General features: G+C 40.3%; 1 long non-coding RNA gene across 10 annotated transcripts in view; it reads left to right on the top strand.

Moving 5' to 3' along the window:
* LOC112673489 (uncharacterized) overlaps positions 1-23,885 on the top strand; it is an 82,103-nt gene that overhangs the window by 10,567 nt on the left and 47,651 nt on the right. For all 10 annotated transcript variants that reach the window (XR_003144816.3, XR_003144811.3, XR_003144815.3 and 7 more), the window contains exon 2: positions 15,115-17,567. This is a non-coding gene — a long non-coding RNA (uncharacterized LOC112673489). The remainder of the gene's footprint in view (positions 1-15,114; positions 17,568-23,885) is intronic.

Raw genomic sequence — 23,885 nt, 5'->3', positions numbered from 1 at the left:
TTGTTATAGAATAAAAATGCTTTGCAAAGTGCGGAGCAATATAGGAAGTTACCATTCTATTGTTGGACGTACCTTATCTGAGGACCCACATAATAGATTTCTCTCAGAGTTTGTTTATTTTCCCCACTGGTAATCAGATTTTCTTTTTTTTTTAAGATTTTATTTTTTTATTTGACAGGGAGAGAGGGAGAGAGAAAGAGAGAGAGAGAATGAATGCATAAGAAGGGGGAGTGGCAGACAGAAGGAGAGGGAGAAGCAGGCTCCCCGCTGAGCAGTGAGCTGGACTTGGGACTCGATCCCAGGACCCTGGGACCATGACCTGAGCTGAAGGCAGATGTTTAACTGACTGAGCCACCCAGGTGCCCGAAAGATTGTCTTTTTTTGACAAACTGTGACACTGCCTTCTGTCAGCTACCAGAAGCACTGTGACTTGATACATCTGTTTCCTTGCTTTGATTTAGGGGAAACTCAGAGCAAAACCTCATGTGTAACCATCCTCACTATTCTTGAGTTAGTTTTCAATTATAATTATTCTTTCTCTTTTCAAAACATGTTTCATTAATGTTTAACTTCATTTTAATTTCACTGTTGTATGTTGATCTTTCATTGCCGTCTTTTTTTAAGAGTCTTAGTACAAGTTCATAATGGATCAATACATGAACTAACACATAAATCTCGTCACCACAATCTACTGGATTTGGAGGTCCATCATTGTATTTTATTATCATTAACCTGAAATCTAAATTTTACTAAGGTTAAAAGGAATATTTTCAAAGCATTTGGGGGAGGACACACAAATAATTGTTAATTAATATTTAAGATATATATATCTCATATATATATCTCATATCTCATATATACTCATATATATATACTCATATATATATATACTCATATATATCTCATACTCATATATCTATTTCCCATAATAATTAGGGACTTCCTTTAGTTGCATAGAATCATGGATTTAAATAACGTCAAGTCTTTATCATGTGGTAGGAAGGCCAGAGGTAGAGTGTTCAGGGCTCCCTCCCTCTTCATGTTCTGCAACCTACTTAAGGACTTTTGCCCTAAGTATCACAGGATGGGTCCTGCATCTTCAGGCATTGAGACTGCTTTCCAAGAAGGGAGAGAAGGAAGGAGAAATGGTGAAAATTCAGTGGAATCTGAACCTAATTGCCTGCAAAACAATACTTCCCTGGACGCTCCGATTGGCATACTTCTGCTGATGTTTAATCAGACAGAACTGGGTTGCATGGCCACCCCTAGCTGCAAAGGAGTCTGGAAGGCTGAATGTTCCTTAATGAGATACATGGTTGTACCAAGCCCAGTCAACTGTTTCTTGGTAAGGAAAGGGCGGGGATTGGTACTGGGGAGGCAGCTAGCAGGGTATGCTACATTCTCCAGCCTTTTTTGCTTAGAGGTCAGATTTCTGAACACAGAAAACATTTCTAGCAATCCAAGTAGTGTTTGAGTACTTGTTATACTTAATTTAATTTTTTTAAATGAAAATCTCACTTTTGACAGTGGTTTTGAGAATTGAATGAAGTATATAGGTAAAGGATCTTATATGAGCTGCTCTAACACAGTGATAGTACAGATGTCAACTGCTCATCACAACAAATCTTGAAAAAGAACACCACTTACCAGGTTTATTCCCTTCACTTTCACCTTAAAGAACAAATGATACTCCAAATGCACTAAATAAATATTCTACAAAAATAATTTTTTGACACTACAGTTTCAGGCAAAGACACATTCATCAATTTACTCAATAACATAGTCACTGGTCAAAGAGCATCAAATGAGTTGAATTTGAGCTATGTGCTCTATCTGGTGAGCCCACAAAGTTTTGTTTCATGCATTTAGGCTGAGTGAGAAGTGAAGTGGCAGCATTTTCAACAAGCGTCAGATCTCTTGGACATGTGTACAGTTTGTAGGCACTTTGAGGGACTTTGATGTTCAGTCTATTTTGCCCCATGTTTTTCTGCACTATGCATTTATTTAAGTGTGATCTGTGTGCAAGATAACCATGAACTCCCCCAAAGTTGAAAAATTAGTGAAGAAAATGTTTGGAAAAAAGGAAAGGGGATGAGAGTAATGTATTTTTCTTACTTATATTTTGTGTATAAACTCAACTTGTTATTTTCCCATTGTTGTTTATTACTTATGTAAAGTTGTTTTTATTGTTCAAGTGATATATTTTTCTGTTTGGATTGGGATGGAATACATTATATTTTCCCCTGTTAATATGAAAGAAAAAATGTAAAAGTAAATGGCTTTTTACTTATGGATAGATTTTCAACAATAAGTTTAAGTGGTTAAGCAAGGAGTTGTATGCTGTCAACTTCTATGTGGAATTATATTGTAGAGAGGATGATTGAGGAACTTGTTTTTGTGTTGACTATATGGACTATATGGACTATATATATAATTGACTATATGTCTTGTGTATCTATCTCATTTAATCTTCCCAACAGCCCACTCGGAGCAGGCACATCAATTCATTATGCAGGGAAGTTATGATGGCTAAATATAGTGGAACTATATATCCCAGAACTCCCTCCCCTGCATGGTCCTAGTTTTTGGTTTTGTGACACTGAAAGACCGAAGGGAAGTTGCAACCCTTGAGTGATGCATAGTGTGCAGGCTTATTTGGTGGGTATGGGCTCTCGTTCATCTCCTCTCCAGCTTTTCCAAGTCCTGGGCTATGTGGATTAGCTCAGTGGCGAAGGCACCAGTTTCTTCTGAAGGTCACCTCTATCATCAAGATTGGAGATGGTGACATGATCTTCAGTCTATCTTTGGGAATTTCTGCTTTACGTTCAGCTTTTCTTCCAGATACCCCACACTGCTGATCTCAGTCACTTCAGACGCACCACCAGATGCAGACACAATGTCCATTCTGGACTTTTCCACCAACTCTCACATTGCATAAGATCCAATCCCTATAATAAATCTCTTATTCCATGTCACTCATGGGGATCAAGTTCCAGAAGTCATCAGACTCAGAAGATTATTTCTTACACTTGGCTCTATAGCTCCTTAGGGAACCTGCGAGAAGTGAATAAAATTTATTTAATTCCTATCCTGTGCTAAGCCCTGGGATCAGTGCTGTTAATGCATTTAATCTCTACAACAGGTATTATTACCATTTTATAGGTGAGGCAGCTCAATTTTTCTTAGGGCTAGTTCTACAAATAACTTTTTTGCCTTAGGGCAAGATGATGTCCAAAATTTATTTTTTATGGAGAATCTGTCGTTGTAAAAATATTACTTTGGAGACAAATTTTCTGAGAGCAGTAAATACCAGAAGCCAAGCCAAAAACTTCAGCACCCTGTTGAGATTGGGGAAAAGGCAACATTGACTTATTTTCACTTAAATTTGTGACCTGGAAAAAAGTCAACAGGGGTGGTTTTCTTCTTGTTCTAAGGCTTGTGGCTGCAAATTCTTTGCATGCCCATTTATTTCACTAAAGCAAATGGTTGCTCAAAGTGCTTGAGAGACATGGGTTATAAGATGCTACAGCTGTAAATTCATTTCCCAGAATTCAGAAAAGTGTGGTGCTCAATTCGGTAAACATTGCTTCCATGAAAATTTAGTTTACTCAGGTTGTGTATTTGAATATTAATCATAGCCTGTCATGAACCAGGCTGGTTGGTTGACCAGCTGGCTCACCATTTCTTTGTGTTCAGTCTTCCTCATGTCTTTTACTACTCCAAGGCTGGCATTTAAATGCCAGGTCCCGAGCATGTTTTGAAAGAATACATTTGAATGCAATTACTAAGCCTCCTTTAGAAGTCCAGCAGCCCTGTCTATTATAATAATTGATAGTCCAGAAACTTGTTAGAGAGAAAGGAATTTAATCAAAGCTAAAAGTAATTTATAGGGTAAGTCCGACATACACATACTTTCTCTAAGCCTTGGTTTGATTGGTTTTCATTTTTGGGATGTGTATTTGACATTTGAAACAATTTTGGTCAATAATGCTTTCATTCAAGGCTGAGAGTTCTTTGACCTATGTATAGAAAATGAGGGAGAGAGCCAAGAGAAATTTGGTGCCAGTGGTGACTGCTGAACTCTTAGGATCATTAAAATATACTGCTAACTGCATGAAATAAAGCACATTTGACTCAGATTTCTTCTTTGGAATAGTATTGGCCAGTTTCCCAGGAAAGAAACTTCTTTCCTCTTCCCAACGATTCTATCTTCTGTTGCAGACTATTCTCCGGTTATTAGTGGCAACAGCAGAGTTAAGTGCCCCACCCTTACTTCTCCTGCGCTTATCTCTGATAACCTTAGGTACCCATGTCTTCTTAATGAGAGCTCTCTTCATGAGGTTTTCCTGGAGTTAGGAGCATGTAGGCCTGGACACAAGCAAGCTGTAGATTCTGAGGAGTTAGTGCATCAGGAAGAAGTTCTTGGACAATGATGGAGGGGACCCGGTGGGGAAATACACAGCTTCCCCTCAAAATGGACAGGGTTTGTTCTTCACAGTCTTCCAGAATTTCCAGTGGGATTGAGGCCCAGCAGATCATCGAAGAAATTTTTCATTTACACATTTCCTTCCCTTCCCTTCCCTGACTCACTTCTCTACTCCCGTACCTGTTTCCTGGGCTCACCTCCTGAATAATTGATGCATGTAAGTCATCTCAGATTCTGCTTTGGCAGAGTCCAAACTAAGACAGTGAACTTTATGTTTGGTTCTGTAGGGTTGTCTTTGAGGGCTCAACCTGAGGAGTGAGAACAGATAAGTAGCTGATAACTGGTGGGCCCATCTGCAAAAGAGCCAGCCAGGGCAGTTGAGGGAGCGAGTCCCAAGGCCAACTTCTAGAAAGGCAAGGTTGTTATAGGAGAGGTGGGCTGGGTGCTGGTTAGCAGGGGGTTGGATGGAGAGGAATGACCTCTAATGGCTGGGAGCAGAGGTGTAAAGGTGCACCCAGGAAGGAGTTTCTTCTTTCCCTGAATACTTGATGAGGCACTTCATCTGCATCTGTCTCTTATCCACCAAGCAGGAGCTGACAACTCAAGTGGTCAGCCCCACTTCTACAAAGCCCCAGATGGATTTTTACAGCACTCTTCAACAGTAATTAATAAGGTTATCTGCACCCAGATGCTCTATGGGTACCTCAAGTTAAGCCTTTCCTGAACAAAATTCATTCTTTTCTGTTATCCCTTTCATCTCACCTCCCAACCTCCAGTCCTTTTCTTTCTTCAGCATTCTTTCCTTCAATTAAAAGCAAGCTATCCACTCCGGAGCTGTATGACATTCCTTGTACTCTGTCTTCCTCGTCTGACTGCTCACCTAAATGACTTGGCTGCTCACCAGAGCAGTTTGGCTCCTCTGAATTTTCCTGGTCAGGCCATCCACTCTCCATTGTCGGCTTTATGCCCACATTATTATTCATGTCAACATGTTGATCCTCCCATGACTTCACTCCCCTCCTCTACCACCCCATTCATCCTTCCTTCATTCTGTAACCAGGACAGTGTTCCTAAATGACATGATCATGATCACATGAACTTTTAACAGCTCCTATTATCCATAATTAATAGTTTCAATAATTTTGCCTCAGGGCATCTGGATGGCTCAGTCAGTTAGCATCTGACTCTTGATTTCAGCTCAAGTCATGATTTCAGGGTTGTGGGATTGAGCCCTGAGTCAGGCTCTGCACTGAGTGTAGAGCTTGCTTAAGATGTTTTCTCTCCCTCTGCCTCTGCCCCTCCCCCTCTCTAAAAAAATAAAATAAGATAATTTTGTCTGGCATTTGAGGTTCTTCATATCCTTGTTCCTCTTCCTGAGACCCTCTTCCTACCAAACACATGGATCTATGTTCCTTGTGCTCCAGACCTGCACAAGGAACCTGCACAAAATCTATCCCAAGAAACATGGATACTTGGAGATGTATCCTGAATAGAGATACAAGGGTTTCAGGATAAGAAACTAGACAACACTGCCCACTCTTTCTCACTCGTGGATGTTCAAAAGGTGCATCTGCACACTCTAGATTCTGAGAAGTCTGCAATAAAGAACTGTTTACTTTTGCGTAACCCGCTGTTCCCAAACTTATTTGGCCATGGTGTCTCTTTCTCGCCTTTACAGAATGCTAGCTATTATTAATATCGTGAAGAACCAGTGTTCTTGGGATACAAGCCATTTTTTCTAACCACACCAGACTTGACATCTGAAGCACACGTCAAACTCCAGGACTAGGGTTTTGTTTATTTATTTTTTGCTCTCAAGCTGTTCTATTACCCTGAAAGGATTTTACCCCAGTGTCTTTCTCAAAGTCCCAACTCATCCTTCAGGGTGGGGCTGTGATGCCACACTCAGAACACAGCTGCCTCCTTCCCATCAGCGCCCCTGCCCATCTTGTTCCTGCCTAGGACTTTTTGGTGCTTCTGAGATAGAAACGATTTCTTTCTGCCTTGTAGTATGAATAACTAAAATTCTTATTGAAATTCAAGATCTTTGAAAACAAGCATGTTTTATTTTCCTTTTTTAAAAAGTGTTACCTTCAGTGCTGTGCAAGTACATTGACCCCAAATAGCTCATGAGCAACCTTTTTTTCTGAGTTAATTTCACAACTTTTTCATTATTTCTTGTAAAGTCTGTCCAAACAACAGAGAAGCATGATTAGTCAGATCGGGTTTGAATCTCATCAGGGCTGCTTACTGGCTGGTGATCTTGACAATCTGTGGGCCTTCTCTGAGCCCTAGTGTTCTTACAGGGGGGGTGGTGAGATGATCTGAGCTAATGTGTGAGGGGCTGAGCACTGTACGTGGAGCCCAATCAGGCTCAAACCCACATTGATGGATGATGAGTACTGTGACGTCTCCAGACACCATGCCACAGCATAAGCACATTACAGCCTTATTTAATTTAATCCTCACAACCTTATGAGTTATATGTTATCTTTCTCATGTTATAGGTAAAAAAGCCAATATAGAGATCTGAGATTTTTAGTTTCACACCAGAACACAGGCTCTATAGAACCACCACATGATAATGAGGACTGGGTATTTAGTGGTTGTTATTTTTATTCACAGAGATTGCCAGAAATATGGAATTCAACCGAAAAAAGAAATACCAGAAAATACTGCATCAAAGGAGACTTAGGTGTTGAATCCAAATGTTTGACACTACCACTTACTATTGTGAGGTCTGGGACAAAGTAATCTTTAAAAAGAAATTCAGTTTCCTTACCTGTCAAGTGAGGATAATAGTGATATTTTTACCTTATGGGTAGAGAGAATGCAAAGAGACAATATACATAAAAGATTTAGCCTCGTGCATGGCTCATGGTGAGTTTTTTTGAAGAGTAGAAGCTAATGTCACTGTTATTGTTATTACTGTCTCTTCATCACTGTGCAAGAGGATGAAGAGCAGCTACTTTGTGCTTATGCCAATGAGAAACAGTGTACATAAACTGTCAGTAATCTTTTGACTTGAGAGAGGAGCAGTTAATTCAACCACAAAATTTTATTCCAGTTTCCTGTGAAAAACAACAAGCAAGAAAATATCCCCTCTTATTAAGATACAAAGAAATGGAAAAATCCTCCATGCTTATGGATTGGAGGAACAAATATTGTTAAAATGTCTATGCTACTCAAAGCATATACATTCAATGCAATCACTATCAAAATACCATCAGCGTTTTTCAGAGAGCTGAAACAAACAATCACAAAATTTATATAGAACTATAAAAGACCCCTAATAGGCAAAGGAATGTTGAAAAAGAAAACCAAATCTGGAGGCATCACAATGCCGGATTTCAAGTTGTACTACAAAGCTGTGATCTTCATGACGGTGTGGTACTGGCACAAAAACAGACACATAGATCAATGGAACAGAATAGAGAACCCAGAAATGGGCCCTCAACACTATGGCCAAATAATCTTAGACAAAGCAAGGAAGAATATCCAATGGAAAAAAGCATCTTCAACAAATGCTCTTGGGAAAATTGAACAGCCACGTACAGAAGAGGGAAATTGGGCTATTCTTCTACACCATAAATAATAATAAATTCAGAATGGATGAAAGACCTAAATGTGAGGTAGGACTCCACCAAAATCCTAAAGGAGAACACAGACAGCAACCTCCTTGACCTGGGCCACAACAACTTCTTGCTAGACACATCCCCAGAGGCAAGGAGAACAAAAACAAAGATGAACTATTGGGATTTCATCAAGATAAAAAGCTTTTGCACAACAAAGGAGACAGCTGACAAAACCAAAAGACAACCTACAGAATGGGAGAAGATATTTGCAAATGACTTATCAGATAAGGGGCTAGTATCCAAGATCTATAAAGAGCTTATCAAACTCAGCACCTCAAAATACCAAAAAACCCAGTCAAAAAATGGGCAGAAGATAGGAACAGACATTTACTTATAGAAGATGTACAAATGGCCCACAGAGAGATGAAAAAATGGTCCACATCACTTGTCATCAGGAAAATACAGGTCAAAACCACAAGGAGATACTACCTCATTCCAGTCAGAATGGCTAAAATTAGGGGCCCTTGGGTGGCTCAGTGGTTGAGCATCTGCATTTGGCTCAGGGCATGATCCTGGGGTCCTGGGATTGAGTCCCACATCAGGTTCCCCGCAGGGAGCCTGCTTCTCCCTCCACCTATGTCTCTGCCTCTCTTTCTTTGTCTCTCATGAATAAATAAATAAAATCTTAAAAAAAAAAGAATGGCTAAAATTAACAACTCAAGAAACAACAGATGTTGGTGAGGATACAGAGAAAGGGAACTCTCTTACACTGCTGGTGGGAATGCAAACTGGTGCAGCCACTCTGGAAAATAGTATGAAGGGCCCTCAAAAATTAAAAATAGAGCTACCCTACAACCCAGCAATTGCACTATTAGGTATTTATTCAAAGGATACAAGCATAGAGATTCAAAGGGGCACATGCACCCTAATGTTTATAGCAGTCATGTCCACATTAGCCAAACTATAGAAAGAGCCCAGATGTCCACTGATAGATGAATGGATAAAGAAGATGTGTGGTATATATCATATACATATATATATATATAATATATCATATATATATATATATATACAATGGAATATTAATCAGCCATCAAAAAGAATGAAATCTTACCATTTGCAACAACATGGATGGAACTAGAATGTATTACGCTAAGCAAAATAAGGGAAAGACAAATACTGTATGATTTCACTTATATGTGGAATTCGAATAACAAAACAGATGAACATGGGGGAAGGGAAGGAAAAATAAAAGAAGATGAAAACAGAGTTAGGCAAACCATAAGAGACTCTTACTGTGGGAAACAAACTGAGGGTTGCTGGAGGGGAGGTGGGTGGGTGGATGGGGCAACTGGGTGATGGGCATTAGGAGGGTGCTTGATGGAATGAGTACTGGGTGTTATATGCAGATGATGAACCACTAAATTCTTCCTCTAGAACTAATAATACAGTATATGTTACTTAAATTGAATTTAAACTTAAAAGCAACTCTCCTTTTAATTTATTAAAAATTAATTAATTTTTGAATTTTTCAAGTTTTACTTTGCATTCCAGTATAGTTAGCATACAGTGTTATATTAGTTTCAGGTGACAATAAAGTGATTCAACAACTTTATACACTTGGTGCTCATCATAACAGATGCACCACTTAGTCCTCATCAACTATTTCCCCCATTCCCCCCTCACCTCCCCTCTGGTAATCAGCAGTTTGTTCTTTGTAGTTAAGAATGTTTCTTGGTTTCTCTCTCCTTTGCTCAGAAAACCTGCCTCTTCAAAATTCTGGAACATATAATAAAATGTGCTTGGTAAAAATTGAACCCATGGCACTGTAAGATTAGGTGTAACTGCAGATCTTCACCTGTGTGGTTGTGGAGCTAAACCCGGTGACATTGGGATTCCCTACTGACTCCTTGGATAGGAGCTGCCCACTCAGAGTGGGGCTTTATCTCTAAGTGGAAGATTTGAGGGTTAGGCTTCATTAGCTTCAAAGTAAATCTGTCTTTGCCAGACTCCAGCACATTTCTCTATTAATTCAGGTCTTCTCTTTATGGCCTTTAGTAAAATTCTGTGATTTTCTTCCCATACGTTTTGAATCTTCTTATTAATTTCTGTTTCTAGACACAATGGTTGGTGTTTCCATTGTAGACTGGATTCTTTACCTTTTTTTTTTTTTAAGACTTTATTTATTTATTCGTGAGACACACACACACACACACACACACACACACACACAGGCACAGGCAGTGGGAGAAGCAGGCTCAACGCAGGGAGCCTGATGCGGGACTTGATTGCAGGACTCCAGGATCAGGCCCTGGGCCAAAAGGTAGGCGCTAAACTGTTGAGCCACACAGGGATCCCCTCTTTATCTTATTTCATCTTCCCTCCTCCCTCACTCCTTTCCTTCCTTTCTAATTGCCTTCCTTCCTTCCTCTTCTGACAGTAGTAGTTTGAACTTAACTGATTTGTGTATGCTTATTTTTATCTTCAGCCATCTTGCTCATTTAATTCTCATTTAGATCCAAAAATTTGCCAGTTAATTTTGGATTTTCTAATCATATCACATTACAGAAAACAACAGTTTTCTTTTTCTTTGTCTTGTTTACTTTTCAGATTTTTTTGTCTGTGTCGACAAATATTTCTAGTAGGATATTGAATGGTTAGGCTGAGAGTAGTTGGCCTTGTCCTATTAAACTTCATCATTACACATGATGCTTGTTGAGGAGTGCTAGAAAATAGATTGTCATGTTTTCTTCGATGAGTAATTTGGAAAACTTTTTTTTTTAGATTTTATTTATTTATTCATGAGAGACACACACACGCACACACACACACACACACAGAGAGAGAGAGAGAGAGAGAGAGAGGCAGAGACAGGCAGAGGGAGAAGCAGGCTCCATGCAGGGAGCCCGACGTGGGACTTGATCCCAGGACTCCAGGATCATGCCCTGGACCAAACGCAGGCACTAAACCGCTGAGCCACCCAGGGATCCCCATTTGGAAACATTTAAAAAAAATTATATATTGGTTTTGAATTTTATCCAATCATTTTGATCTCTATTAAGATTATCTTATTGGTTTTCTAATGTAATATACTAAAGCAATTATATATATTAATATATATTTACATATATGTTAGGATAATATTAAGGGTACCCCATATTAAAGCAATTATTAGGGATCCCTGGGTGGCGCAGCGGTTTGGCGCCTGCCTTTGGCCCAGGGCGCGATCCTGGAGACCCGGGATCGAATCCCACATCAGGCTCCCGGTGCATGGAGCCTGCTTCTCCCTCTGCCTGTGTCTCTGCCTCTCTCTCTCTCTCTCTGTGACTATCATAAATAAATAAAAATTAAAAAAAAAAAGAATAGAATTAAAAAAAATAAAGCAATTATTAATATAAATAGCTTTTTTGTAATTTTGCATTGATCTTGCATTCTTAATGTAATAATTATTTGGATATATTATAACTTAACACATATTGTTAAGTTTGATGAAGTAATAATAAATTAAGATTTTTGCCCGTATATTCACAAGAGAAGAGTCTATTATTCTATTTTCTGGAATTATTTTCTGTGATTTGTATATCATTATTTTTAGCCAGTAAAATGGATTGAGTAACTTTTCATTTCTTTCTGTTCTACTGAACAATTCCTGTTCTACATGGTCTCTTTCTTTAACATTCTTACCCATAATTCTTTTTGGGACTGGTGTTTCTTTTTAATTTTCTTGTCGTTTTTTTTCCTTTTAGGAATAAAGATTTGGTTGCCTTTGTAATTTCTTTCAAGGTTTAATATCTTCTCAGCTTTAGAAAAATATTTTATTAATTTATTCATGAGAGACACACAGAGAGAGAGAGAGACAGAGAGACAGAGACAGAGACACAGGCAGAGGGAGAAGCAAGCTCCATGCAGGGGGCCCGATGAGGGACTCCATCCTGGGGCTCCAGGATCACACCCTGGGCTGAAGGTGGCACTAAACTGCGAGCCACCAGGGCTGCCCTTTTTTTTTTTTTACTTTTTCTTAAGCCAATTTTAATAATTAAGAAAGTCTCTGTATTGTCCTTTTTATTCCTAAATTTCTTTATCTTTATTCATTCCTTTCATCTACTACCTGCAGGTATATTTTGATCTTTTTCTAGCTTCTTGTGTTATAAATTTAGATCATTTATTTTTTGTCTTTTTCATTTTTATTTTTAAAAAATTTTATTGTTTTATTTAAATTCAATTAATTAACATATACTGTATTATTAGTTTCAAAGGTACAGTTCAATGATTCATCAGTTGTATGTAACACCCAGTGCTTATTACATTGCATGTTCTCCTTAATGCCCATCACCCAGTTACCCCATCCTCTTTTTCATTTTTAGATAGATGCAAGAATGTTAAGTTTTTCTCTGAGTATAGCTTAGTCTCCATCTCATACACTTTTCTATAAAATATTTCATGGTTTGTTAATAGAGTTTATTTATTTATTTTTAAGATTTTATTTATTTATTCATGAGAGACACAGAATGAGAGAGAGGCAGAGGCACAGGCAGAGGGACAAGCAGGCTCCACACAGGGAGCCCGATGCAGGACTCTATCCCAGGACCCCAGAATCATGCCCTGAGCCAAAGGCAGATGCATAACCGTTGAGCCACCCAGGTGTCCCCTTTCAAGTAGTTCTTATTTTCATCTTTTTCCTCCTCCTTACTCTTATTTTGTGAGCCACCCCCCACAAAACATCATATTGACTAGATGACTTCTTCAAATTTGTTGATACTGCAAATTATTTTTGTTTTTGTTGTATTGAACACATCAATTACTGAGGGCAGCAATTTGAAATCTTGTATAATAATAAGATTGTTAGTATCTTGTTTGGTTTTGTAAATTTTTGCTTTATGAATTTTGAGGCTACTTTATTAGGTACATTCAAGTTTAGAATTGCTATATCTTTTTGAAGATGTGGATATTTTATCATAATGCTCTGGCTTTCTCTATCCCTAATGATTTTTGTCTTTAAATCTATTTTGTCTGCTTTTAACATGGTTTGTCCAGCTGCCTTCTGATTGATATTTACCTGGCATTTATTTTTCCATTCTTTCTTTCAGCTGTTACCTTTCTTTTTTCATATTTCTTTTAGGCTTTAGCTTAATTTGTATGTGTGGTTTGTCAATAGTGCAGAGATGGATTTTGTGCTTTGTTTTATTTTAATCTGACCAGCTCCACTTGTTTGGTAAGTTTCATCCATTCTTATATGTTGTGGTTATTGAAACATTTGAACTTGCTTATTCTCATCCTACATTTTTATTTGATTTGACCCACTTTTTTCAGAGCTTCTTTTTTTCTCCTTTATTGCCACTTTTTAGATTGACTAAAGTTTCATGATTTATTTTTCTTACTACATTTTTCCTTCCTCTGTGGTTTGGAGTTTATGCATTAATGTAATTTGCATTTTTCATTTTTGTTTTATATTATATATTTCATTGTTATTTTAATGAATATTTAATAAAATTTAACCATATATGAATAATATAACAATGTCTAAAGCCCAGCTCATATTTGGGGGAAATACAAATGGGTGGCGGGGAGAATGCAGAATGTCCATGGGTCATAGAAACCACTGACTAGAGTCCAAGTAGCAGGAACTTTCTGGGTTTCCACAAAATTTTAAGGAAAAGGAGAATGAGCAGAAAATAGATGAGACAGACAAAAAGAGCAAGTAGGGGAGCACGGAAGAGCACAGAGTCTCAGAGGCATAAACCAATTTTATTGAGATGCAGTTTACTTACTTGCCAGTGAGAGTATGTGAGTGTGCGTGAGTGTATGTTCACTTGTGAATGTGTATGTTTGTTAGTGTGTATATGTGTCTGAGAGTCTGTGTGTGTGTGAGAGAGAGAGTATGAGTGTGTATGTGAGTGTGTTATATGCTCAGTACTGAGGACAGAGAAAGGCAGAGAGTGGGTAGGAAGCCAGAAAATACATCTGACAGTAAAGAACGTAAAGACTGCTAACTCTGGGAAACGAACTAGGGGTGTTGGAAGGGGAGGAGGGCGGGGGGTGGGAGTGAATGGGTGACGGGCACTGGGGGTTATTCTGTATGTTAGTAAATTGAACACCAATAAAAAATAAATAAAAAAAAAAAGAAGGGCTCATTTTCATGAATTACCCAAAACAGCAAAGTTTGAAAGGAAAAAAGCTAGTGAGGAGGCTGGAAAGCGAGGCCATTACTGTCATAGTATGGGAAAATGTTGAAGGCAGGATCTGAATTGTGGGGTTCTTTCCAGACACAAATGGGTCAGGAGAAATTGAATTTCCTTGGATCAGGGGTTATAGGTTGACAGCAATCATGACCTAGACAGGCCAGACTGGCGTAGTTCAAAAATATCTCTTCTTTCACAAGAAAAGCTTGGATGACTTTATTTCTGAGATTTTTATCCTGTGCTATGGTTACTCTTTTTTTGAACACTAGCTATTGGTACAAGAATCAATTTGTTGACAATAGTTGCTGAAGAAGTTTTGAGTCTCATCTCAATGTAATCTATACCCTGATTAAATTATAAACAGATTTCTAGGATTCAATAATGATAGTCTACATGGTGTAGAAAAGTAGGATTCAAATAGAGTATTCTCTTGTTCAGTGACAGGAGTGCTAGTGACATGTCGGTTTATGAGAAACAGATATGGTAAAATAAAAAAAATGTCTAGTTTATTTTTCTCCACAAGGCAGAGTTATGAAATCTTTTCCGAATGAACTGACACACAAAATGGAGTTAATTAGTGTGATTAAAAAAATTATGTTTTTCATTTTAAACCGTATTTTTTCTTGATATTATTGCCATCTGTGCTGAGGTCTTCTTACTCATCTTATGACAGATGGATTTTAAGGCATGGACACTCTTTTCACACAAAGTATCAGTTAGCTGTTCTAGCCTTGAAGTTTGATTGACAGGGAGCTTAACATACAATTTCTAGCCCTGTAGTCAAGTTATTTAACTTCCTTAAGTTCAGTTTTCTTACTGGAAAAATTGTGTCTACCTCTTGGTTTTTATTGGTGTGTATGGACTAAATGAAATACAAGGCAGCATGGGGTACCTAATAAGTACTCAATAAATATTCTCTATTCTTGTCGTTCAGGTCCACAAAGTCTTAATTTCAACTTTTTTTCACTTTAAACGCTGGAAGAAGATTGAAAATGGCAACTGGTATATCATAAAATGACACAGGACCCTTCAGAAAAGTGGGGAGGTATTTATATCTCAAGTCAGCACTATATAAACATCTATGGAAGCCAACAACATTGTATGTCCTCTAAGTATTTCATGGAAGCAATGGAGTTCCTGCTGGGACATGGTCTTGCCAAGCCCCCTAGAGCCCCAAACATTGCCTTTTCAAAGACTCTTCTCTCTACTGCCTCGGGCCACGTTCTGTCAGAAAGCTGCCTTCTTCAAACAGGTCACTAAGTGTGACCCCAAAGAAAAAGCACATCGAGATATCCATCCAACTCTCAAAAGCTTCACTTGTACTCTGTGACCAAAGAGCCTTCTTCCCGTGGTGTATATGAGAGAAGAGAAGAGCATTTCAGAAACCACACTTGAGGCCATTGCAGAGTGAAAGAGGCAAAAGGCGTCAGGCGGGTTTCCAGATTTCTCTCTGGCCCAGATTATCTAGATTTACATCCAGCCTCTGGGACAGTTTATCCAAAAGCTGTTAGAATGATTTGGGTTTCACACAGAGTTATAAAAACATAGCATGAGCCTAATGTCTTTATTTCCTATGAAGTCTTGTTGAGGGAAAGTGAAGCATATTTGTGTCCCAAAGCCTGGAGACATAGGGCCATAATGGGGAAATATGGAGGTCACTCACCAAGACCAGATAGTAACAAAAAATAATCCCCTCCCTTTTTTTTCACGTTCATTTATGTAAGTTGGTCAAACTGGCATCTACTCACCAGGAGATTTTTAGATCTGAGAGATATGGAATAATCTTTCTTCAAATGCTACCCCTGTTCCTATGAAATCCTTCTGTCCTTAGAAAACATCCAGTCAAAAAAATTAATAAGGCTATTGAAGGAACCAAGGGTGCAGCAAGGCTCATTGTATCAGAGACTAAGAAGGTTCACATAAGTCTTAGATCTGCAAGGTGTATTGGTCAGATTCCAACTGCAATACTTCTGTGTAGTAAATTATCAAAATCTCAGTAACATAAAACAATTATTAATGTTTTCTTAGTCATAAGACTGCAGATCAGTGAGAGAAGCTTGGCTCCAAGAGGCCAGTGGGCTCAGGTTTCCTGCATCTGTGTCGCATCCTGGGACTAATGATGGCCAAGGACATAATCTTTTCATAGTGGTTGCAGAAGCTCAAGAAGGACAGGAAGGAACATGCAATGATTCTTAAGGCCTGGGCTCTGAACTGGTGCACTGTCACTTCTGCCCCAGGTCATTGGCCAAAGTATCTCATACTGTCAGGCCCAAAGTCAGTTGGGTGAAGAAGTAAAGACCATTCACCTTGACTCATAGCAAGAGTGGGAAGGAAGTAGGAGTTATGAGAGGAGAATAAGTTCACCCCACAGGGTACCTCAGGCAATGTCCGCCTAAGAGGATCAATATAAGTCCTACTTTCTTGGTACCTTGGGTGGCATTACATAGTCTAGCCAGATGACCTACAACTGAGGTGAGGTTGTATATTAAAAATTCCAATCTCAGCAGCCTGACATGCAGCTCAGGCTTATGAGAAACTTCTTCGGGAAATGCTATTGCTCTGAGTTATCCTCCATACCAAGGTATAAGCAGTGACTAACCAGGCATTTTTATGGCATGCAAAGCTACTATATTGATTACAAGATAATAGAGATTATGGAAAATTTTCCCCAGTGACAATTTGGGAATTGTAATATACCTAACAAATAGAGCCTGCTCATGAGAGGAAATTATCTTGGACTCCTAAGAGTGATTGAAATGAGAAAGACTTGCATTTGAGGAGCACTGAAGAATTTGAAAGCAAGCCTACATCTCCAGACTTGATGCTCCCCACCAGGCCCGCTCCCTACTCGTGGATCAGCTGAGAGCAGGCACACAGACAGAGATGCCACATGGCATGATCAGCACTGGAAGCTGGCTTTTCCCCTCTCATCCTATCATTTTGGTGTAATAATAATGCAATGCATTTTGGATTTGATGCAAATGGCATTTGCATTTTGATACTCACTCCTTGGTTTTCCTCTCACAAACTTGTTTATAAGGATTTCCTTCCAGAGTGACAGTGATTGGCCAACCCCCTGCTACTCGGTGGCTTATCGACCATTGACTTGACTCTGCAACCATAGACTCACGTCTTAGCACAGATCAAGTGGACTGGGGGTCTAGTGTGTGGCTGCCATGTGTCATCCACATGGCTTTGGGCTTGTTGGCAAGCCACCACTTCAGCCTCTCCAAGGAGGAAGTATCTTCATTAGAATGTCCATGAGAGATCAGTGGACATGGACAGGGATGGAGCATTGAGGACACAGAGAAACAAGAAGTGTCTGTCCCTGTGAAGCTGCAGTCTAGTGGAACATACTGAGGCAAAATTTAAAAAGAATGTGACAAGGTGTGATGAGTAAACAGCTATTTTGATTTGCTGTCTAGGCATTTTACAGGATGATTACCTTGTTGACAGTGAGCCTAGGCATTTATTTATTTAAAGATTTTATTTATTTCAGAGAGAGAGGCAAGAGAGAGCACCAGCAGAGGGAGAAGCAGAGGGAGAGGCAGAGGGAGACAGAAGCAGACTCCCCTCTGAGCAGGATGCGGGGCTCCATTCCAGGACCCTGAGATCATGACCTGAGCTGAAGGCAGACGTTTAACCAACTGTGCCACCCAGGTGCCCCGAGTCTGAGCATTTAAATAAAGGCCTGGGTTTATGATTTTTGCCACAAGATCTCATTTTGCTATTCCTGGGGCACCTTTGAAAAGAACCACTTAGAATTGAGCCCACAGCAAGTTAATGACCTCTACCCCAACCACCTTATAAGTAGTAAGTAGGTGCTTGCTTGCCTGTTCTCTGTCTCCTGCTTGCTTATGACCTGGGATGGAAGACTGCCGTTCCCTGGCTCATTGTGTGCCCCTACCCACCCCATTTCTGGGATCTGTAAGTAACACATCTCTGACTTTACTTCCTTTATGGAAGTGTATTGAAACTGCACCTTCATTAAAGAAACCTTATGGTTTTCACTTTCCCAAAGTGGCAGCTTGGAGGCTGAAGAGCTACCTGCTGACCCCATGTGGGTGGCTTGTGCCTCCTCAGTCAGCATATCATAATCTGCATATTTTCTATTTAATATTGGCTCTTCCAAGCAATTCCTAAAAGTAGTGATCGCATTTTACAGAGAATTCTAGTAACTTGAGCAAAGGTCCATAGCAAGTTGATAGCTGAGTCAAGATTCCAATTCACACCAAAATTTGACTTCCGAGTTTTTGCTCTTCTTGCCACTCAGCTCACAGGAAGTGAAGCATCTCATTTCCAAAATCTCATCTCTAGCAGTCCCCTCACCTAACATATTTCTAATCTCCTATGTTCATTTTTTTGCTTTCTCTACTTGGGCAGGAACCATGTCTTAAAAGAATTTGAATCCCCTGAAGTACTGTTATGCTACTGGATAGTAATAGATACTAAAAAAATAACATTAAGATAAAAAAAAAAACAGAACTACTAACACAGCCGCAAAAAGCGAACACTGTGTTGCCAAACCAAATAGAAGTGTGCTTGAGGTGCCTTGTTTTCAGGGAGCATCTGAATTGCCCCTATTATTTTCCTCTTCTTGATCAGTGAGCTCCGAGGGACGAAAGATCAGATGAAAACATTAGCGTAAAAAAATTAGTGTCAAAAGCTCCTTAGAAAAAAGACAAGTATCCAGTCATTTCAACTGCTCACACAAAAAATATGTTCCTCCCTTTTCTTATTTCTATTTAAAGTCCTCATTAACCTTCCTAAAGTCCCAGTTTCCACTTAATCTCTGTGCTGGTCAAGATACAGTCTTCATTCCCTAACCTTCTCTTTCTACCCAGTGGTCACCCTTTGAAGTCACAGAGAATGCCACGCACACAAGGAAGCCATTAGTAGAGTCCCAACCTATATAGCCTACCATAAATTAGAATGCTAAGGGAGCCTTTTCATCCACTGCAAAGCCACTTGGGCTGACTGCTGGCAGTGCCTTCCCATCGATGACAGGTTACCAAAGAGTTCTCTCTACACAGCTCATTTCTGGTGGCAGCAATATTCCTGTCTGACTTCTGAAGTGATTTTTGCAATGCACACGGCTGCCAGAGACAGGGATTCTGGAATGAGAGTTTTAGCAGAAGCCCCTGGCCCCAGCCTGCTCCTTTCTCTCTGCTGTGGAGGGGCTGGGGGCCAACCTTGCTGTGTAAGTCTCCCTTGCTGCCTTACTTCCCTGAGTCAAGACCTCAAAACTAGTCATGTATTTGCACTTCTAAGACTCTTTCTACTGTGCTTATGTGCTTCAGTTCAAGTTTTGACTTCTAAGTCTCAAGATGTGTGTTGAGTCTATTGAAAAGCGTGAAGTTGGCATTCATTGTAAAGATGAAATTGGCCCCTTTAAGAATTTCATGTATGTCAAAGCATAAAATAATTTTAAATAAAATATTTCTATACATATAAAATATCTACTAATTGTGATAATACTGTATTTAGAGGGTAATAGATTCTAGGATATGAAGTATTAGGAAGATACTTGCTTCTTTCATTGCTGGAATGAATTGTGAGTTGTTGCATTCTTGGGGAAAATAGTTATACCTTGAGTCTCAGTTTCCTCATTTACAAAATCAGGTAAGAATGAGTGATCTCTTTATTTACTTCAAATTCTGATAATTCTACTACTGGTTTGGGTTCTCCCAGAAGCAGAGAAAAAAATTGATTCAGGAGGTGATCTCAGGAAACTGTTAAGGGTGTGGGGACGTGAGACAGAGAAGATAGCCCATAGTGGGTGTATCATCAGGGCCACTGGGCTTAATCCATCTGGAGACCCCCGGAAAACAGTATGAAACATGCCTCAACCTGAGGTCGCTGGGGTATTTGCATAGTAAATCCTGCCAGTCATCGTGAGGGCCATTCCCAAGAGGCCCGTCTGGCCTGCCACAGGATGGAAAATGCTGGAGGAATCCCTGAGGCCGAGAGAGGCAGACGCTGATGGTTGGAAGGTGGGCAACACTCCCGGAGCTGGTGGGTGTGCAGACATGGGTGGAGCACCCACTGGTCTTGTTAGAGCTGCTATATTTGCCCTCCAGATCTGCAAGTGAGTTGTGCCTTAGAGACAAATGGTAACTCTGTGTAGTCAAGGTGAAAGTCATGGCAGGATCATAACCTGTGTCTTTGTGATAATTGCATAGTCTCATCTGGTCTGGTGGTTTTACCCAGAGCATCACAGGACACAGACGTTAATATACAGCCTTGTTGGTAAAGACATAAAAACACGTGTTGAAATTACTAAAAAGTATTTTAGTAAATCCATGTCATTCTTTCAACGTCACCATGTTTCACCGTCATGATGTCATTCTCACTTGGATTCTGAAATGTCTTCCAAGCAAAAGAATAATGACTAGCAGCAAGATAGTATTCTGGGAATGCACAATCCCCAAGTGTCCATGCACGGGGCATCATGCACAGGACAAATGTGGCTTATGGGAATGACATCCCACTCACCCTGAGCATGGCTGTTGTGTGTACTGAGCACAACTGATTGGATAAGACACTAGCAAAGAGATTTCAGGTAGATTCCAGTGCTTCTGGACAACTTATGGAACTTCCTGAGCAAGTCAGATGTGTCCTTAGTAACTGAAAATCCCTGCCAATAGCAAGGGGGTGAAAGATAGGCCCAAGTTTCTAGTTCCTTTCAACTGTTTTTCAGTTTGTTAATGGAATTCATTCATTGGGTTAACAAATCTCCCTTGAGCACCTGTCCTGCTCTGGCACTGAGGACACAGCAGTTAAAACTGATAACATCTTACCCTCACAGAGCTTCCTTTTTACCAAAAGAAGAAATGGATAACAGACAGACAAACAAGTAGCTAAATAAACACTATGTCAGAGGTGAACAATGTTAGGGACAGAAATGAGACAGAGTAGATGGAGAGTAGTAGAGAGGTTTAGGAGAAGAGATTTATCCAGATGCTGGCTAGGGATCATCGGCATTTAAAATTCCTTTGAGGCTAGACCCATGGGAATGGAAGGAAGGGCTTGAAGAATCCAGGCCTACTGCTGACAATAGAGTCGAGGTCAGGAATTAGAAAAGCAAAGAACCTGAGGCCATGGTAAGATACAGGGGTGGGACGGAACAGGGGAGACGAGGAAAGAATGCCTGGAGGAGAACCTGTCAGTCATGTGGCACCTGTGAGAACTTTGGCTCTCACCTTGAGTGATGTGGGCAACAGAGGCCTGACATTCTCTGATTTTGGTTTGAAAGGCATCATGCAGAAGCTTGGGGGAAGCAAAGCTGAGGGAAGTAGCAACAAAGCTATAAAGACCATTTTATGTCGATTTTGTTCATGTTCTTCATGTGTAAAAAAAGTCCTTAGCTCTGTCTTTCCCAAGTGCCAAGAACTGAATTGTGTTCCCTCCAAATTCCTGTTTTGACGTCCTAACCCCCTAAATGATGGTATTTGGAAAATGGGGCATTTGGGAGATAATTAGGTTTCAATAAGGTCATGAGGGTAAAGACTATATGATGAGATTAGTGCCATTATAAGAAGAGGAAGAGACATATGGACTCTCTTCTAGGTGAGGACACAGGGAAGAGGTGGCTGTGTGTGAGTGAGGAAGAAGGTACTCGCCAGGGACTGGCCATGCTGGCACCTTGGTCTTGGACTTCCAGTCTCTGGAACTGAGAGAAAAGAAATCTCTGTTGTTGTTTAAAACCACATACCTTCTTTCCTTACTTCCTTTCTCTTTCTTTCTTTCTTTCTTTCTTTCTTTCTTTCTTTCTTTCTTTCTTTCTTTCTTTCTTCTTCTTCTTCTTCTTCTTCTTCTTCTTCTTCTTCTTCTTCTTCTTCTTTCTTTCTTTCTTTCTTTTTCTTCTTCTTCTTTCTTTCTTTCTCTCTCTCTTTCTTTCTTTCTCTTTCTTTCTTTCTTTCTTTCTTTCTTTCTTTCTTTCTTTCTTTCTTTCTTCTTTTCTCTTTCTCTCTTTCTTCTTTCCTTTTCTTTCTTTCTTCTCCATAACCAAAGAGTTCTTTATCACAGATAGTATTTTCAGAAATTCAGATTCAAAGTATAACAAAGTGTTTTGTAAGGCCCATATGGATCCATACAAGGACACCCAGAATGGCTGCCGCAGAGACTGGGTGGAGGCTGCAGGTGGCCTTGGCAACTTCAGGGGTCGGGGGCTGGGCACTAGGTCATCCCAGGAAAAATGGAATAAGGGCAAGTGGTGCCTGTGTCCTAGGCTTGTAACAAGCAGTCAATGCCTGGAGACTCTCTCTCATACTGACAGAGGGAGCCTGAGAATGGAGAGAAAAGAAATATCTTGTGTTTAAAGTCACTTAGTCTGTGGTGCTTTGTGATGGCAGCCCAAGCAGACTCATACATGAGCCACTTTTATTGTCTTTGCTTCGGGCTGCTGGCAGAAGTCAGTGGCAGCAGGGAGTCCTCTGGGGAGTGGGCTTAGGGCCTTCAGGAGATTGTCAGGTGGAGAGAAGAGCTATCAAAGAGAGGCCATGGGGAGGCCAGCAGACCCAGACCATGCAGGGCCAGGTAGGTCCTGGGGTGGTGATGATGGGGCTGGAATTTCACCCTCTACGGGAGGTGGGGCCTTGCAGGGGATGGGCAGAGGAGTCACATAGTGGTGTTTGTTGTAAAAAGATGGTTCTGGCTGCTGAGAAGGGGTAGCAGGTGGTAGGAAGGCAGGACTGCAAGTGAGGAGTCCAGGAGAGATGGGTAGTCCAAGTGCAGGCCCGGGACTTCAGTAGCCGCGGGGTGGCCGCAGTGGGAAAGGGGGACAATGGAATTGGGCAACTTGTGGATTGAGTGTGTGCCTGTATAGGGGGTTGTTGAGAGAGAAGACATCCAGGTAGGGCCCTGGATTCAGTCCCTAGTGAGTGGTGGGGTAGGATAGCAGGCAGGTGCAGGTGTGTCAGTGACCACCAGAAGCTGTACCGTGGCTGGGTCACGGTGGCATGGCCAAGATTAGATGCTGAGTGGATGCATGGAGAAATACCATGAGCCTGGGGCCCAGTGGGTAGCAGGAAAGAGAAACGAAGCAGAGGGAGTGGGGTGGAGGAGTTTGGGAAGGGAACAGCCCTGGCCCAGTCTGACTTGGGTTTCCTGGGATGCTTATAGACCAGCAGGTCACAAACATAAATAAATGCTATGTAGCATCGGACCCACAGGTCACTGCTATCATAACTATAGTCCCAGGCTTTTTTTCTGAATACAGTGCTTTAAGGGCTGAACATCAAATTACTTTTTCTAAATATGGAATTTTCAGAGACACACTGGTTCACCATAGGAAAGGGTTGTTCAAGTTGATTCCTAAAGCCCCCAGCCCCTCTATTTTAGTAAGCTTTCCCCCCTAAGTGGGACTTGAACTCATGACCCTGAGATAAAGAGTCGCATGTTTCAGTGCCATAGCCAGCCAAGTGGTGCCACACCTAATGCCCCTTTCAAACTTGAAATTCTAATGATCCAATACCAGAACTCTAGCAATGCTGGAAATACATATTTCTTAACCATAACAGTCCATTTTGTAGTTTAACCTAATGAATTTGTTTCAAAACCAAATAGTCTTGGTGGCTTTTTGTGATTTTATGACACAGGTTACTGAATTTCTGACAGGTGAAATCAAATTTTAAATCTTAGTTAAGGGAAAAGCTGTTGCTGCTCTGCTATGAGGAGACAATTGGTACCTACAAAAGAATCTGC

This window comes from Canis lupus, chromosome 24 (genome assembly GCF_003254725.2).
Source record: "Canis lupus dingo isolate Sandy chromosome 24, ASM325472v2, whole genome shotgun sequence".
Classification (NCBI taxonomy): domain Eukaryota; kingdom Metazoa; phylum Chordata; class Mammalia; order Carnivora; family Canidae; genus Canis; species Canis lupus.
Note: the sequence above shows the minus strand (reverse complement) of the source record. Positions and strands in the feature narration are given on the sequence as shown.